This window comes from Dasypus novemcinctus, chromosome 10 (assembly GCF_030445035.2).
Source record: "Dasypus novemcinctus isolate mDasNov1 chromosome 10, mDasNov1.1.hap2, whole genome shotgun sequence".
Lineage (NCBI taxonomy): Eukaryota > Metazoa > Chordata > Mammalia > Cingulata > Dasypodidae > Dasypus > Dasypus novemcinctus.
Window position 1 is genome coordinate 62,946,476 of NC_080682.1, and position 18,918 is coordinate 62,965,393.

The window sequence follows — 18,918 nt, forward strand, 5'->3', positions numbered from 1 at the left end:
CAGATCTACCAAAGCAGAAATTCTGAGATGAAGTCCTACCAATCTGCATTGTAACAGGTCCTAAAGTATTCCTGATATACTCTCAAGTTTGAGAACTTAGAGTCTAATTTCATTTACCAAGTAAATAGATGAGGTAAATGTATGTGAAGAGGCCATCAGGCCATTTTCTGAGCAAACTTCTTGCATTTACAGGCATCCTTCATTTTATTGTGCTTTGCTTTTTAGTACATGCAGATACTGCATTTTTTCACAAATTGAAGGTTTGAGCAAGTCTATCGGTGCCATTTTTCCAACAACATGTGCTCACTTCATGTCTCTGTGTCACATTTTGGTCATTCTCACAATATTTCACACTTTTTCATTATTACTATATCTGTTATGGTGATCTGTGATCAGCAATCTTTGGATATTAGTGTTGTAATTGCTTGGGGGATGCCATAAATCACTCCCATATTAGATGGCAAAATGTACTGATAAATGTGTGTGCTCTGACTGCTCTACCTACCTGCCATTCCCCTGTCTCTCATTCTCCTTGGGCCTCCCCATTTCCTGAGATGCAAAAGTAATGAAATTAGGCCAGTTAATAACCTTACAATGGCCTCCAAGTATTCAGGTGAAAGGAAGACTTGCAAGTTCTCACTTTAAATCAAAAGGTAAAAATGATTTAGTTTAGTGAGGAAGGTCTGTCAAAATCTGAGATAGGGTGAAATCTGGGCCTCTTGCACCAAACAGCCAAGTTGTAAGTGCAAAGGAAATGTTCTTGAAGGCAGTGCAAAGTGTTACTCCAGTAAACACACTAATGATACAAAAGTACAACAGCATATTGATGATATGGAGAATGCTTTAGTGGTCTGGAAAGAAAATCAAACCAGTCATAATATTCCCTTAAGCCAAAGACTAATCCAGAGCAAAGCCCAAACTCTTCAATTTTATGAAAGCTGAGAGAGGTGCAGAACACAAGTTTGAAGCTAGGAGACGTTGGTTCATTAGGTTTAATGAAAGAAGCCATCTGTATAGCATAGAAGTGCAAGTAAAGTAGCAAGTGCTGACGTAGAAGCTGCAGCAAGTTATTCCAGAAGATCTAGCAAAGATAATCGATGAAGGTTAACTAGGCTAAAGAACAGATTTCCAGTGTAGATGAAACAACTTTCTACTGGAAGATGTCATCCAGAACTTGCATAGCTAGAGATAAAAACTCAATGCCTGGCTTCAAGGCTTCAAAGAATAAGTTAATTATTCTATAGAATTGTAAAAATATTGATATTGAGGGGATATATGGACGAAAATGTCACTGAAATACAAGACAATAAATCTTACAGTGATAAAAGAATAAAACGTCTAAAAAATTTTTTAAAATTTACTATTTCAAAAATTTTTTTTATTTTATTGGTTTTTAAAAAAATTATTATTTCATTTCCTTATTAATTTTATTTGGTTATTTTGTTAGCTTCATTTTTGGAGAGGTTTTGGATCACAGAAGGGTCACAGCCATTGTGGGGTAGGCTCACTAGTGCAGGGATTCTGTGATGTGGGGATGCAAGGAAGGGTTTCACCTGGAGCATGCCTCTAAGATATATGAATATGTTCAAGTGTTCATGGGACATTGTCTCGGTGGGTGGAGATCCATACAATACCTGAAAGAATATTGAATTCCCACCTGGGAGAGTTCTACTATGCTCTCAAATCAGACAGCAAGAACTCTCTGAGTGCAAGGGAAATGTCTAGTGAAAGAAGAGAGACCATTATGCCAAGCCCTTGACATTGGTGATTGTATTTATGAACCTGTCCTTATGACATTGAAACTTAGCCTAGTATTATATTCTGCCTAAGGGTTACCTCTTGAAAACCTCCTTGATGCTCAAATGTGACCTCTTTCTAAGCCAAACAAACTCAGCATGTAAATGCATTTCTTTCCCCTTGGTGTGGAGCATGACTCCTGGGGATAGCCTACCTGGCACTGAGGAATTATTAACAAGCACCAACTAGCAATGCATCTGGAAAAAGACCTTGATCAAAAGGGATAAATGGTAAATACAAATGAGTTTTTGTGGCTAAGAGATTTCAAAGTGAGTCAGGAGGTCATTCCAGAGGTTGTACTCATGCAAGTCTCAGCAGGATCTCATTGACTGCCACAGTAAAGAGTGCCAAAAATAGTGGGGGCTCCTGAGGGAGCTAGAGATATCCAGAAACTGTAAGAAGGGTAGACAACTCAGGAATTTAGCACCCTGTCAGTGGGCCCTTATTGGGAATTTATGCTCCCCAGTGTAACAAAGTCACACTCATTTATAGGTTCTCTACACATGACTCTTTTGCCCCTTTTATTTCAACCCACAATTAGCACTATACTTAATACATATATGTTCCAGAGACTTAAATCTTTGATCCATCCATGTGCCAGTTGAGCCCTGAATTTTGGTAGCATTGCAATGCCTACTCTCCAATTCACTGGAGTTATTCAGAACAACTAACAAGGAGATGATGATGGACAATGCCCATCCCAAGGAACACAGAGTGTCTGCAACTGCAAGTAAGATAGCTCCATTCATCTGCCTCTTGGGATCTAAGCCCTTCTCAAATAGAAGCAGAGTGGACATCACCATCTCAAAATCCTTAAGATTGGGGAATGAACATGGACTAAAAATAGACATTGTTATTCTAGCAATTGAATTGAAAACCTCTTATCATTTATGTAAAGGCAGTGGTCACCAGAGGTTCTGAGGGATAGGAGAGGGAAGAATAGGTGTAATATGGGGCTTTTTGGGGACATTGGATTTGCCCTTCATGACACTGCAGTGACAAATACAGGCCATTGTATATTTTATCTTAACTTGAAAAACTGTGCAGGACAAAATGTAAACTGTAGTGCAAACTGTAATCCACGGTTAGTAGCAATGCTTCAATACAGGTTCATCAACTGCAACAAATGTACCACACCAATGAAGGATGTTGTTAATGTAGGAAAGTGTGGGAGATGGAGAGAGTAGGGCATATGGGAATCCCATATATTTTTTATGTAACATTTATGTAAACTAAAGCTTCTTTAAAAATAAAAAAAAAATGATTATAAAAAATAGATAAATTGAAGTCAATGCTCATTGAAGTTACTAGGTCCTTATAGTATGCTAAATCTACTCTGCCTGTGCTTTATAAATGGAACAACAAAGACTGGATGACAGTACATATGTTTACAACCTGGTTTGGTGAATATGTTAAGTCCACTGTTGAGACCCATTGCTCAGAAAAAAAAAAGTTTACTTTCAAAATATTACCGCACATTGATAATGCACCTGACCACCCAAGAACTCTGTCAGAGGTGTAGAATGAGATTAATGTTATTTTCATGCCTGCTAACACATATCCATTCTGCAGCCCATGGATCAAGGAGTCATTTTGACTTATACTTCTTATTACTTAAGAAATATATTTCATAAGGATATATATGCCAAAATAGTTATGGATCTGGGCAAGGTAATAGAAAATTCTCTGGACAGGATTTACCATTTAGATGCCATTAAGAACATTTGTGATTCATGGGAGGAGGTCAAAATATCAACATTAATAGGAGTTTGGAAGAAGTTAATTCCAACCCTCATGGATGACTTTGAGGGGTTCAAGATTTCAGTGAAGGAAGTAATTGTAGATGTGGTAGAAATAACAAGAGAACTACAGTTAGATGTGGAACCTGAAGATGAGACTGAATTGTTGCCATCTCATTATAAAACTTTAAAAGATGAAGAGTTGTTTCTTATGGATGAGCAAAGGAAGTGGTTTCTTGAGATCAAATCTACTCCTGGTAGAGATGCTTTGAACATTGTTGAAATGACAACAAAGGATTTAGAATATTTCACTAACTTAGTTGATAAAGTAGTGACAGGTTTGAGATGATTGACTCCAATTTTGAGAGAAGTTCTGTGAGGAAACTGCTATAAAACAGCCTCCCATGCTACAGAGAAACCTTTCATGAAAGGAAAAGTCAGTCAATACAGCAAACTTCATTGTCTTATTTTAAAGATTTGCCCCAGCCACACCAACCATCAGCAGCCACCACTCTTATCAATCAGCTGTCATCAACATTGATGCAAGATGTTTTACTAGCAAAGAGGTTATGACTTGTTGAAGCTCAGATGGTGGTTAGCATTTTTTAACAATAAAGTATCTTAATTAAGGTATGTACATTGTTTATATAGACATAATGCTATTGCACACTTAAAAGAATACGGTATAGTATAAACATAACTTTTATATGTCCTGGGAAACCATAAAATATGTGCAACTTGCTTTATTGCAATATCTGCTTTATTGTGGCAGTCTGAAACTGAACCAGTGATAACACTGATGTATGGCTGAAAGCTAAATCGGTCCTGTCCAGCCAAACTTTCACAGAGAGGATTGATTTCAGTATTATGGAGAGGAAAATGTCTCCAATACTTTTATTCCTCAAGACTCACAAATACCAGTCAAATAAAGTGCTAAATACATAAGTTAAAGTTATGGATAATGCTGTACAACCCAACCTCAGCCCCTAAGTGTTACTTTGAAAATAGATTGTAAGTCATAGTCAATAAGTAAAATCATCAAGACCCTCTAATTCCCACCAGATGGATGCAGTATTGTATTTTTATTGTGTTTAATGGAATTTTTTTTTAACTAAAGATTTTGTTCACAAATTCCACCCATTTAGGACAATAGATGATGTATTCCTTGGAAAAATGCTAGAAGTTGTAATCAGAGGGAATGAGGCAGAGGGATTGATGTCAGCTGCCTCTTCAGAACCAGATCCTCTGAAGCAGGAGTTGCTTTCCTTGAAATGATGATTCATCTGCTGTGAGTGTGTTCAGAGAGATAGATACCACTGGAGTTGTAGTGGGACTTTTTCTCTAGTCAAAACCTAGGCTCTTCTGGACATTTTATTTCAATAATGGTATACCACTAGATGGCTCCAGTGTGTCTATCCTGCATATAAAAGGTCAAAATTGAAAATTGGAGTTTATTTTGTGAGACATCCCTTTCCACCTTTCTTCTATGGACTCCCCTTAACTAGAAACAATGTATCATGTTATCTCCTCCAATTTCCAGCAGTTGTTCAATGATAATGCCTCCAAGGATAAAAAAAGAACAAAAACAAAAACACAAAATTCTCAGACTAGGAAAATGCCTGTTTTCTTTACATTCCAAACTTTAAGGTCCAGCTTCATGTAGATGATAACTGTAGTATCTTGTAGTCTAGGTGGTTGGGGATTATTAAGGAATGTAACAGCACAAAAGCAAATCAAGTGTCCCCAATGCCCAAGTCTTACATAAGTGGTGGAGGCTTAAAGAAAGTTATTAAGCATGATCTTGAACCGAGTTGCCTTTTTATATCCTTTTCTAGAGACGCTAGAGTGGAAATGAAAGGTGCTTTCTTCTGAGTTATAAAAATTATTGTAATTGTATCATTTTCTTCATAATTTGTGATATAAATTCAGTTTCTACTAGACTCATGTTCTCTTCTAATTTATTCTGCCTTGATGTCAGCCTCTAAAATGGGCAGTCATGTTTACCACACTCTTCCAGAGTAATAGCAATTTGTTTGCAAGATGAACACCTAAACAAGAGAAAATCAACCACTGACTGAAACTACTCAACCAGAGGCCTGAGAGAGAATTTGAACAAGGGACAAAGGACATGGATTCAAAAGGAAGAGAGCACTGGAGCTAAAAGCTCACTACATGTTAAAACAAGGAGGATTATCATGGCAAACCAAAATCTTAAGTCATTTGAGGTCATGGGGATACCAATTCTATTAAAAAGCAGAGGAAGACTGTGGGGAGAGAAGAATGGAGCATGTACGAAGATAATATCAGATATAAGAGAAAATGTAGCCTTAGAAAGAAAGCTATGAAATGTGGCTTTTTGAAAAATGTCAGAATCCAACAAGGATTGGTTAAGGTTCCTTTAATGATATTCCCCATGTAGTTCTCTGAAATTTTCAGTTGCCCTTTCTCTTCTTATTTCCCCCCTTGTAATTGCAATGATCATGAACAGGGGCTTTGTTCCTGAATAACTAAGATCTAGAAGGCATCTTCTATCATAAATCAACTCAACACACTAAATTCTTGACAGTTACGTTTATGACATAGGGGAAAAATTGGCTTAAAAAACACCAAAAATTGCTGTGAAAAGTAAAATATTTTTTTTCAAATTTTCCTTGTCCCTTGTTGCTAAATGGGTTCAATAACTTGACTAAGCAGAAATCAGAGATGATGCTAATTCAGTTCCTAGGCTTGTGGCTGGGCAACGTACCCCACCTCTTCCCCAAATACTTTTCAAAGTTATGCTCCCATGGAGAGAAAACCAGCGACTGTGAAAAAAACTCTTTATCTGAGTCTTTGACCCAAATAGTTTTCGGTTCTTTATTCATTTCTACCGTTTACTCCTGTTTTTACTGTTGTTTTATTTTAGTAGGAATTGCAGAGGAAAGGAAATATATGTTAGAAATATGTGTTAAGAGTTGTACAAAGTGAAGTTTGTGTTGGGAGTGAAGGACAAAACACAGCTAGAAAGTGAAGAGACTAAATAGAGGGTAAAAAAAAGAATTGTGTAATGAGATAAGGAGTGCTGTATTTGCTTGAGAAATCTAGAAACGGCAAAACTAGAATTCTCTGTCAAGTAACTACTGTCTACTCGTATTAGTCAGCCAAAGGGGTGCTGGTGCAAAGCACCAGAAATGTGTTGATTTTTATAAAGGGTATTTATTCTGGGTAGAAGCTTACAGTTTACAAGGTCCTCAAGAGTCCAACTCAAGGTAACATGAGAGGTATTTTCTCATCCAAAGTTGGTTGCCACAGTACACAAAATGGTGGGCAATATCTGCCAAGGTTCAGCCCTCCTCTTCTTCCCAAGACTCTGTGGGAAAATTTTCTTCCAATCTCAGGTGAAGGCTGGCATAGGGCTCAGCTGCTCTCTTCTCTTCAGCTGCAAACTATCAGGCAAATGGCTTATCTCTCTTCCAGGGGCTCCAGGATCCTTTTCCGTGTCTATGGAGCTCCCTTCTTTTTTGCTCTTGTATCTGCTTCTATGTCTTATTGAGTTAGTATCCATTTATATAGCTCATCAAGGGGGTGGGGACTCAATACTGAGCTGCACTCTAATGACATGGTTGAATAAAAGCCCTAATCTTAACATAATTTAATCAGACATCTCAGATAAATCTAATACAATTAAAAGATTATCACACCCAGAGGAACAGACGAGTTTACAAACATAGGAATTAAAAAATAATCGCAAACTGCCACCTCACTGGAATTTCTTCTTTTTTTTAAGCATTTTGACATGAATGCAAACTGCATATAGCATCATGTTCTAAAGACACTTTCGCCCTACCTCTACAAGTCTATCAAGTATAGGAATTAACATCTGCATTGCAACACAGAGTATGATTGATGGAATTGTATTTCAAAATTTAAGGTGCCCTGAATTTATTCATTTATTGAACTTGTTGAGGTAATCATGAGAATGAAACTGAACTTCGTCTGCACTTCCATAATAGTTAAGGAATATATTTTTGAGATTGTTACACATTGTAAATAGCTTGTACCTTTTCCCTCTCATCCTTTCCATAAACTAGAACTGGATGGGAATTTATGTATTTCACTCACCCTCGCCCTCTACTCAAAAGTCAGTACAAAGCTGACTGGAACACTCTAAATCAGGGATTCTTAACCAGGGCCCTGTGAGCTTGAATTGAAGTTTAAAAAAAAGTTATTCTTGTGGGGATATGTTGATATTGGTGTGATACATTTAATAAATAATATATAGTGCTGTGTGGACTTAGTATTTGATCCATGGCTTTCACCTGACTGGCAAAGGGGTCCATGGAAGAAAATAGATTTAGAACTCTTGCTGTAAATCAATCTAGATGTCTCAGGCACCCATCAGAATAAATATATTTTTCAATATAGAACTCATGACTTCTACCCCTTATTCCCCAATCAAATATCAATCCTCCTAGAACATTTCTTATCTCCAACAAAAAACTTGGAGCCATTCTTGCCTGCCTCTTCATTTGGGAGCCCTGTTTTCTTCATCCTCTGTGCTTCAGTCACTGTGGACTTTCAGATTCTAGGACAAGTCATCCTTTTTCCAGCCTCTGACCTTTGGATATTCATATCTGTCTTACTGAAATACTCCATTCACTTCTCAACTTTATCAAGGTAAATCCTTCACCCTTCATTTTTCAGCTGAAGCATACTTGCTTAGGGAAATAATCCATACATTCTTGCACAAGAAAAAGTTCCATTTTGTAGGTCATTGGTTCCTCCATAGTGTTTTTTTTTCTTTTTAAAAAATATTATTGAAGTATATCACTCATACATGAACATACATGCACAATACATGTATCATAATAGTTGTGCACTTACAAAACAAACATATATAACATCATACAGGGTTCTCATACCTCATCCTACCACCAATACCTTACATTACTGTTAAACATTTTTAACTACTGATTAAAGAGCATCTTCAAAATATTACTACTATACCAAAGTATTTTACCCCAATGCACCCTATTATTATTATTATATCATTTATATATGAACATACATAAACAATAAGTGTATAGTGAAAGTTGCAAACTTACAAAGCAAACTTGCATAACATCATACAGGGTTCCCATACATCAACCCTCCACCATCACCTTGCATTGTCATGAGACGTTTGTTACAAATTATGAAAGAACATTGTCAAAATCTTATTACTAATTATAGTCCTTATATTACATTTGGTGTATTTTCCCCCAACCCACCCAATTATTATTTTTTAAATATATTTTTATGGCAGAAGTTGTAAACTTATAAAACAATCATGCACAAGTGAAGAATTCCCAAACAATACCGCTCTATCAACACACCGCACCATAGTGAAACATTTATTATATAGTATGAGATAATATCATCCGATTATTAATTGTCCATATTTTATTAATACATTTGGCACACATTTTCCATACTCCTCCATTATCAACACAGTACATCTTTGGCATAGATGTAAGAATATTACATTATTACTGCTAACCACAGTCCATAGGTCACTCCAATTGTATTTTTCCCATGCTTCTCCACATTCCCACCACACTGCAATAGTGATGTACATTTGCTCTAGCTAACAAAGGACACTCTTGCATCTGTACCATCTGTACCATACAATTCTCATCAACCTCTGAGTTTACTGTGCTATTCAGTTCCTAGATTATTCTCTAGCATTTTTAAATTGGCATTTATATCCCTAGACTACCATTTTCAGCTACATCCCCATTTATAAACCAGCTGTTACTCACTAAAATGTGTTACCATCAACTCTGTACATTTCTACACTATTACCATAAAGCTAATTAAAACTCCTACATACACTAAACATCAATGGACCATCTCAGCTCTCCTCTTATATCCTTTGAGAATCCATCACCTACCACTAGGTCTTGAAAATATTTTCCCACAATTTCTTTTAGAAGCTTTGTGGTTCCCGCTTTTATGTTAAGGTTTTTTATTCATTTTGAGTTAATTTTTGGATATGGTGTGACATAGCATTCCTCTTTCCTTCTTTTGGCTATGAATATCCTGTTCTCTCAGCATCATTTATGGAATGGATTATTCTGCCTAAGCTGGGTGGGTTTGACAGGCCAGGAAATATCACTTGAGCATACATGTAAGGGTCTGTTTCTGAACCATCAGTTTGGTTCCATTGGCCTATGTATCTATCTTTACGTAGTACCTTGCTGTTTTACCACTGTAGCGAGGTAATATTATTTAAAGTCCAGAAATGAGAGTCCTCCAACTTTTCTTTTCCCCTTTAAGATGTTTTTGGCTATTCAGGACCCCTTAACCTCCCAAATAAATTTGATAATTGTGTTTTACATTTATTTTAAAAATGCTGGTGGATTTTTTATTGGGATTGCATTGAATCTGTATATAAATTTGAGTAGGATTGACATCTTAATGATATTTAGTCTTCCAATCCATGAGCATGGAATACTCATTCAATTCTTTAGGTCTTTTTTTATTTCTTTTAACAATGAGTTGTAGTTTTCTGAAAACAAGTGCTTTACATCATTGGTTAAGTAAATTCATGAATATTTGGGTTTTATCTACCATATTTTGTTTTCACCACTCTTTTGACACTTTTAGTTACTTTTATTAATATAATCTTCATTTCTAGACTCTCTTCCATGTCTCTGTCTCATGTCTATTTTTTTTCAGGCTGTAGCACACCACTTAGTATTTCTTCAAATCTGGTCTCTTGGTTACAAACTCTCTCAATTTGTTTATTTGTGAATATTCTAAACTTGCACTCATTTTCAAAAGGCAATCTTGCTGGATATAAGATTCTTGGCTGGAAGTTTTCCTCTTGTAGTATCTTAAATATATCATACCACTGTCTTCTTGCCTCCATGGTTTCTGGTGAGAAATCAGGCCTTAATCTTATTGGATATCCCTTATATGTTAATCATTGCTTTTCTCTTGCTGCTCTCAGAATTCTCTCTTTGACTTTGGCATTTGATATTCTGATTAGTATGTATCTCAGAGTTGGCTTATTCAAATTTTTCCAGATGAGAGTATGTTATGCTTTTTGGACATGGATATCCATGTCCTTCAATAGGGTTGGGGGCAATTTTCTACCATTATTTCTTTAAATATTCCTTCTGCCCCCTTTCCCTCCTCTTCTCTTTCTAGGACCCCCATGACATGTATAATTTCACATCTCTTGCTCTTGTTTAGTCCCCTGAGACCTTGTTCAATTTTTTTCCATTCTTTTCTTCATCTGTTCTTTTGTATGTTCACTTTCAGAGCCTATTTCTTCAAGCTAACCAATCCTTCTTCTGCTTCCTCAAATCAGGTCTTATATGATTCCAACGTTTTTAATTTCATTTATTGCAACTTTCATTCCCATAAGATCTGCTATTTTTCTATGTATGCTTTCAAATTCTTCTTTGTGTTCATCCAATGTCTTCTTAATATCCTTAATCTCTTTAGCCATCTCATTGAAATATATTAAGGAGATTGGTTTGAACATTTATCATTAGTTTTCTCAACTCCTTTATGTCATCTGGAGGCTTATCTTGTTCCTTTAACAGGCCCATATCTTCCTGTTTCTTGGTGTGGATTGAAATTTTGTTGGAATCTTGGCATCTGGCTTACTGGAATTTTTATTCTGGGTGAAGATTTTTCCCTTTCTCCCTTGCTGGTTGTGCAATAGGAGCCAAGGATATAGTTAGTGCTATAAGCTCTGGAGGCTCAAGCTGCCCTCATTGTCCCAGGGACCAGTGATGCTTCTCCTAACTTTCTCCTTTGTCAGGGCTAAGGACAGAGCCACAGCTGGGTGGAATAATCCAAGTTGTGTAGGTCTAGACTGTAGTTGCCCAGAGAGACTGATGAAGCTTCAAACCCCTATCTCCCCTGCCTGGAAATCTATGGAATGTAGGTCTAAGATGACAGCAGTTGTCCCAGTAGACTTCCAATTATTCAGTCTGTGCAAGCCAAATGTACCTGCAGTTACCTGGAGGCATTAGCCTCTGCAGCCTGGCCTATGGTTTCTGGAGATCCTGGTGCAGGTCCTTCCAGCTTCCTCCCTTTTAGAGGTGGGACTGGGGCTTATGCTAGAGCTGCAATATGATCTGGATGGAAAGAAGCCAGTCCCTACCAACACTGTGATTTTCAGTCCACCCCACTTCCCCTCATGCCAGGTGCAGAGTTAGGATGTTGGCTACCAGCTTCTCTCTGATTTGAACAGGTTCAAACCTCAGCTGTTCTCAGGATTATACTTTAGCCAGCTGAATTTACTAATCAGTAGCTGAAGTTGGTGCCAAACCATCTCTTCCTCCACCCATTTTTGGGGAGTGGAGTTTCCAATTCCAGCTGCAGAATAACTCCTGAGGTGGCTTGTGCCTGCTGTGGAGGATGTGCACTGACCTCCATGGCCTGGAGTGTTCTACTTACAAATCTTCCTTGCAGGTGAACAGTCTCCTCCTTCCATTCTTTCAAGGATGTTTCAGGATGCTCTTCTGGTCTTTTGGAGCCTCCAAACAGGTGCTTTAGATAGCTCTGGGTGATTACTAACTGCCCTGTAGCAGGAGCTGAGTCTAGGTGTTCCTTATTCTGCTGCCATCTTGCTGGTTGTTCCTGCATAGTATTTTGAAACATTTATTTATTCACTTGTATATTGTCACTGATTCTTGTCCAGACTACAAATTTTATGAAAGCAGCAATATTTTACTATTTTTGTCACAACTGTTGCCCAGTTGTATGAAGTTCCACCCATCTTAGTTGAATGAATGAATGAATGCAAATGCATAAAGACAAGTCTATTGTCTTGGGACCTCTTCCATGGACAGTTTTGTTGTTTTTCTGCTTGGAACTTCAGTTTCTTTCATCTCTGATGCATATTTATTCTTTTGTGTGTGTGTAGTGCGTATGTATTTGTTAGTGTGTATGAAAGTAGTGTTGATACAGGATGTATACTTAGCATTGTAAGTTTCTTGGAAAACCTTATATTAAGAATAAAATTTAAAAAACACATTCAATTTGCAGAATGCCTTATTAAAATCAACAGTCTCAGCAACACATCTATTTTTTGTTAAGTTGAAAAATATTTCTACTTGAAGGATGGAATGAGCTTAAATATATAACAAGATTAGAATTGGAGGGTATATGAAGAGGTGGTAGGAATTCTAGGCTAGTGCAAGTTTTTAAGAGTTCCTTGGTCATTATTAAGGCAAATCTAAATGAACACTTCTGTTTTTGGATTTCCTTGGAATTTTCCCATTTGGGCCCTCCTTTTCCATTATTTCTTTCAGTACGGTTGGAGTTTTTAATGCTAGCTTGAACCATCTGAAATCATACAGATATGTCAATTATTGACCATTTTGACTTATAAAAATGACAATTTAATGTGACTCAAACTTATTATAATGATAGCTAATATTTTAGTGAATAATTACTAAATTCCAAGCATTAAACAAATACTTTGCATCCAATATTATTTTAATTATCTTATTTTATAAACTAGCAAATTGTGTCTCTATTTTATAAAGTAGGAAATTAAATCTTAGAGAAGTGAAAATAAATTGCCTATAGACAAATTATTAAACAGTGAAAGTAGCTAGAATTTAAACCTGGTTCTGCTCCACTCCAAAGTCCAAGCTGTTAAGCACCACATTATATGTATTTATTTACTTAATTTATTTTTATTTTTATCTATTTTTTCTAATAACTTTTAGGATATTATTATTATTTCTCCTTTTCAAGGGAAACTATCATTCATTCAGATTAAAGGTAATATTTTCAGACAAATATCCTCATGGTTCATATACATAATGTCAAACATGATGTGTTTTCAAGAGGATATACTTAGACAAATATCCAGATGTTTCCAAACATCTGGACAGTAGATGGCATTTTTAATTTTTCCTTGGGATGGCTTATCATTTTGTAGATAAACATTTTTCACATGTTCCTAAAGCAAATTTTTCTTGGAAAGGAAACCTCTAATTCCCAGTAACTGAAAGCATTTGACTTTCCCTAGTCAGAGTTGAAGGAGAATATTAATATCTGGGGAAAATAACCATTCACACCAGATCACTTACCCTCACAAATCATCCTAGAAATAACTATGTTCTCTGACTGCTAGAACTATTTTAGAAGTCTTTAAAGAAAAAGTCATTTTTAATTACTGAGAATGGGGTCCATGCATAGCTTTAATCATAGTCCCTTTTAAATGTGAAAGCTTAAGTTCATACTCAAATCAAATGTGCCTTGTAAGCTTTATAATATGGAATATTGCAGCCATCTGGCCCCCGGACTATCTCTGCATATAAGACATTAATAACATTTTTAATTTAAATAATAGATAAATCTGTTTCAAGTGCCTCAGCATCTATTTCATCATTGTCTGCAAATTTGTTGATCCTAAATAATATTTTCAAGCTGTCGTAAGTTTATTGGTGTTCTAAAACAATCTATAAATACCAAGTTCTTATGTCAGAAAATGGGTCAAATTGTAATCTCTTCATGTTACTATTTGATTTCAGAAATAACTGTCTTTCTCATATAGGTAGCCTGGACATTTCACTCTTCCCATGGATTTGATTACAGCTGTCATTGTGCTGTTTCAATGAAAGCTTTATCAAATATCAACTTTCAATTAACCTCCCTGGCCAGAATCTCTCCCAGACCTGAGTCCATTTTTAGACTTGCAGAATCATTTAACTTTTCTTCTTAAATAGTCAGTTGGCAGTATGTCATCTTTACCTCCTCAGTCAAGGGAGACAAGAGAACACAGGCTTTAGAGTCAGAGATGTATGAGTTTGGATCTCAGCCATACCACATGTGGCTAAGTTACTCTCTACTTCCTTATGTCCTCATTGGTGAAGTGGCAAACACACGGAGCTGTTAGGAGGATCACACTGGATATGCAGCATCAAGTGCCCTCAGTGTCCAGAGCAGAGTAATGTGCTCTGGACACCAATCCCTTCACTTTTTTTCAGTGCATTTATACATCTCAAGGAGAAATATGATGAAATGATTATTTTCTTTCTTTCCCTTGGTCTCTCTGTTTCGTCTCTGATTTTGGCAGTAGCCAGTATTTCTTATGTCACTGATTGTTTCATTAGAGAATGATACAAAGGTCAGTTTGCCTGGTTCCATTTTTTTAAATGCTTCTTTGAATGCTTCTTTCTCAGACCACTATTATAACAGTGGGGCCAAGCATATGCCTTTCCTCCAGAAATATCTCTATCATTTGGACACCTGAGAGCATTTTTAGTTTTCTCTTTGGCTTCCCTTTTCATAATGCTGGTGGGGAGTAAGTGTCAGGATCCAGCAATAAGCAGGGAACTCAGGATCTAGAAAATAATTTACTCTCTTAACAACAAGCAGTAAAATATATCAACATTCCTTTATTTACCTATTTTGTACCTTTAATTAATGGCATAAAAAAATTTTCTGGATAATGCAAAGCTTTATGTACTTATTTCATGATAATAGGCATGACTGAATTTATTCATCCATCTATTCCTTCAAAGACTATTCTTTCCCTGACCCTGTGCTAAGCAAATAGGAAATGATAGAAATGAATCCAATCTGGACCCTGCTTCTCAAGGAGCCTCCAATATAGTAGAGAAAATGAGACACACATTCCAATGGCTTTCAGAGAAGATAAAATGTGAGATGCCAAGATTGCAATCCAAGGGTTTCTTGGTGATTTGGAAGAGGGAAATCTTACTTTCAATCATGGAAATAAGATGGATATATATGGAAAGAGTCATGAAAAAGTTGGTGTAGTATACAGAATAATGATTCCCAAAGAGCCTCATGTCCTAATCCCCAGATTCTCTGAATATATTATCTTATATGTCAAAAGGAACTTTACAGATATAATTAAAGATCTTGAGATGGGGACATTTTCTTGGATTAATTGGTAGAGTTCAGTGTAATCACATGGGTCCTTATGTAAGGGAAGTGGGCAGGTAAAAATGAGGAGTTGTAATGATGGCAGCAGAGGTTTGTTTGACATGCTTTGAAGATAAAGATGCCATGAGCCAAGGAATGCAGGTGTTTTCAAAAAGTTAGAAAAGGCAAGAGCTTTCAGAAGGAATGCATCTCTTCTGGCACCTTGATTATAGCCCATAAAACCCATTTCTGACTACTGACCTCAAAAACTATAAGATAATAAAGTTGTATCATCTTTAGCCCCTAAGTTTATAGTAATTATTACCAAATACAGTTGTTATTTCAGCTTGGCCTTGTAACAGCGTAGGAGTAATTTAGGAATAGTAATCTGCTGGGAGGATTAGCTGATTTGCCTTGGGGCTATGTTTGCACATGCCATGCCAGGCAAGCTATAGGGCCAATGATGACTATAAATTAGTAAGAAATAGAATGCATACAAGGCAATGTAAATCTGGCAGAGTGAAAAAAATTTCATGTATGCCAATAAGCAGAGATTTGACTCTTGACATACCTTCCCCCTAGTGACATGTAAAATCTGATGAGTCTGTGACTCTAATGTCACTTGATCAGGCAGATTTGCCACTGTGCATGGCTAAATTAAGAACCTCAGTTTCAATGTATGTCTTTGAGAAACAGCAATGGCATTAGAGAGTCTTGTCTCATTGTGTGTATCGTTGATCTTGTGTTTCCATTGAACTGCTCATTTGCCGGTTGAATAGTAAACTCTAGTAGATATCTTCTTATTAAGTTAGAATTTTAATTATCAGTCTTTAAACCTGCACCATTTGTGGTTTATCTTAATTTATAAGATGTGTTTATATAGGGTCACTTAAAGGAACCAGTGGATATTATGGGAGATTGAGTTTAGGCCACCCTTTCAGGATGGGTAGATTCAATTATGTATGGGGGCAGAATTACATGTGAAAGGAATAGCATAAACAACTTAAAAATCAAATCAAAAGAGAAGCCATCTTTGAAGGAGAAGAGTGGTAGGTAATACTAAAAAGGAAGTTTAATCAGGTCCTATAGGGCCTTGAAAGCCAACCCAGAAAACATCAGACTTGATGACCTTTCCAAGAAGGAGTACCTGAAAAGTTAGCCAATGCATATGGAATAATATGCTCTTAATGAAGGAATAAGGATTGTGCTCCAGGAAAATAAACCTAGAACCACCATATACCCGGTTAAAAAAATAGCTTATATTTCTCTGGTAAGGGAAAAAACAATTTCATAACCAAATGAAAGACTCCCTTGTTTTTCTCTGCAGTAGTTCTGTGTTTATAGTACACAATGAAATAAAATTTAAGAATTTAAGACAAAATTTTATTGTACTTAGTAGCTGTCAGATATCATCATTCATTTATTTTTATTTTTATTTTTTTTTAAAGATTTATTATTTATTTAATTCCCCTCCCCTCCCCCGGTTGTCTGTTTTCTGTGTCTTTTTGCTGCGTTTTGTTTCTTTGTCCGGTCTGTTGTCGTCAGCAGCACGGGAAGTGTGGGCGGCGCCATTCCTGGGCAGGCTGCACTTTCTTTCGCGCTGGGCGGCTCTCCTTACGGGAGCACTCCTTGCGCGTGGGGCTCCCCTATGCGGGGGACACCCCTATGTGGCACGACGCTCCTTGCGCGCATCAGCACTGCGCATGGGCCAGCTCCACATGGGTCAAGGAGGCCCGGGGCTTGAACCGCGGACCTCCCATGTGGTGGACAGACACCCTAACCACTGGGCCAAGTCCGTTTCCCATTCATTCATTTATAAGGTCAAACTATTTATACAGATATTTATAAGTCAAGAATTAAGTCTGCATGCTTGGAATTATTTTGATAGTTATTTCCATGGTATAGTGACTTTTTTCATCTTTAGAGCTTCAATTCTATTAGGTAGGTTTAATATTGCTGTATTTAATTGTTTTGTTTTATTTTTTTCAAAAAAGGTGAGTTCTAGGTATAATAACCTGCAAATGATTTAGTCAATAAATTAAATTAGTACTTTTAAGTGTGGTAATTGATGATTTGATTACCGGTTTTCAAAGAACCAGATCTTTGATTAAGGGACATGATCACACAAAAAGTAGTAATGTCATTCCCATCTATAAACCCCTGATATAAGGTTTCCTACACAACAGCATTCAGCCATGTTTTGGGGATGGTCATTTAGCCTATAAATACTTACCAGTGAATGCAGTGGGTTTTGTACCTGCTTCCAAAATAGAGCAGTAGCTAGAGGATTTACTGTTGGCTGAAATGGTAGCTTGGAAAAATAATGTTGCAAAGCTTCTCTTTAGATGCACTCGTTGAATAGTAAGCACTCATTAAATTAAAGTATGCTTAAAAACAAGCTCCCTCACATTTTCACAAGTGTTTTGATGTTGGAAGGGGTGCATGCTTTGAGAAGGAACTCTGAAGATATGACAAGACCTCCATAACTTCTCAGACTGCATTACTCAGCTCACCTTTCTTTTAAGGTAGAAAAGAAACTAGACATTAATTAATTTAAAATCCAGCTCTGGCAATTTAGCTATGAGATTGTGGGCAAATTAATTACTTTCTCTAAATATCACTTCCTTTCATCTTTAAAATGGCACAATAGCATGTCAGGGTTGAGATAAATATCAAATGAAATTAATATATAAGAATTTCAATGGGAAGTGGACTTGGCCCAGCGGTTGGGGCATCTGTCTACCACACAGGAGGTCCGTGGTTCAAGCCCCGGGCCTCCTTGACCAGTGTGGAGCTAGCCCATGCGCAGTGCTGATGTGGGCAGGGAGTGCCCTGCCATGCAGGGGTGTCCCCGCATAGGGGAGCCCCACGCACAAGGAGTGCGCCCTTGGGGAGAGCCGCCCAGCACCAAAGAGGGTGCAGCCTGCCTAGGAGTGGTGCCACCCACATGGAGAAATGACACAAGATGACGCAGCAAAAAGAAACACAGATTCCCGTGCCGCTAACAACAGAAAGTGGACAAAGAAGATGCAGCAAATAGACACAGAGAATAGACAACCGGGGTGGGGGGAGGAAGGGGAGAGAAATAAATAAATAAATAAATAAATAAATAAATAAATAAATAAATCTTTAAAAAAAAAGAATTTCAAGTTCAGTATCTTGAAGCACCCAACAGATAGTTCTGTGTCTTGGTAAAATGGTAGATAAAACTGAAACATGTGACTCTCTGATTCTATGTCTTTGTTCTATTTCTGTCCATATGCAAAAATCACACTTGGAAGATAGGATCACTAGGCTTCTTCAGCCAAATCTGAAGGGCTCTGATATTTTCACTGATGTCTAAGGTTCTCAAAACCTTAAAGGTCATTAAAAGCACAGTGCACAAGATCTGCTCATATACAGTATATATTATCTACTTTGCTCCACAAAAATTATGTAAATAGCTCTTGTATCTCTGATAGCTAGTCAAACATTTGCTGTTTCTCACTATGCGTAT

At 36.9% G+C, this 18,918-nt stretch overlaps 1 long non-coding RNA gene across 1 annotated transcript in view; it reads left to right on the forward strand.

Annotated features, from left to right (window-relative positions):
- LOC139439848 (uncharacterized) overlaps nt 1–18,918 on the forward strand; it is a 63,116-nt gene that overhangs the window by 29,180 nt on the left and 15,018 nt on the right. The gene's annotated exons all lie outside the window — the stretch shown is intronic.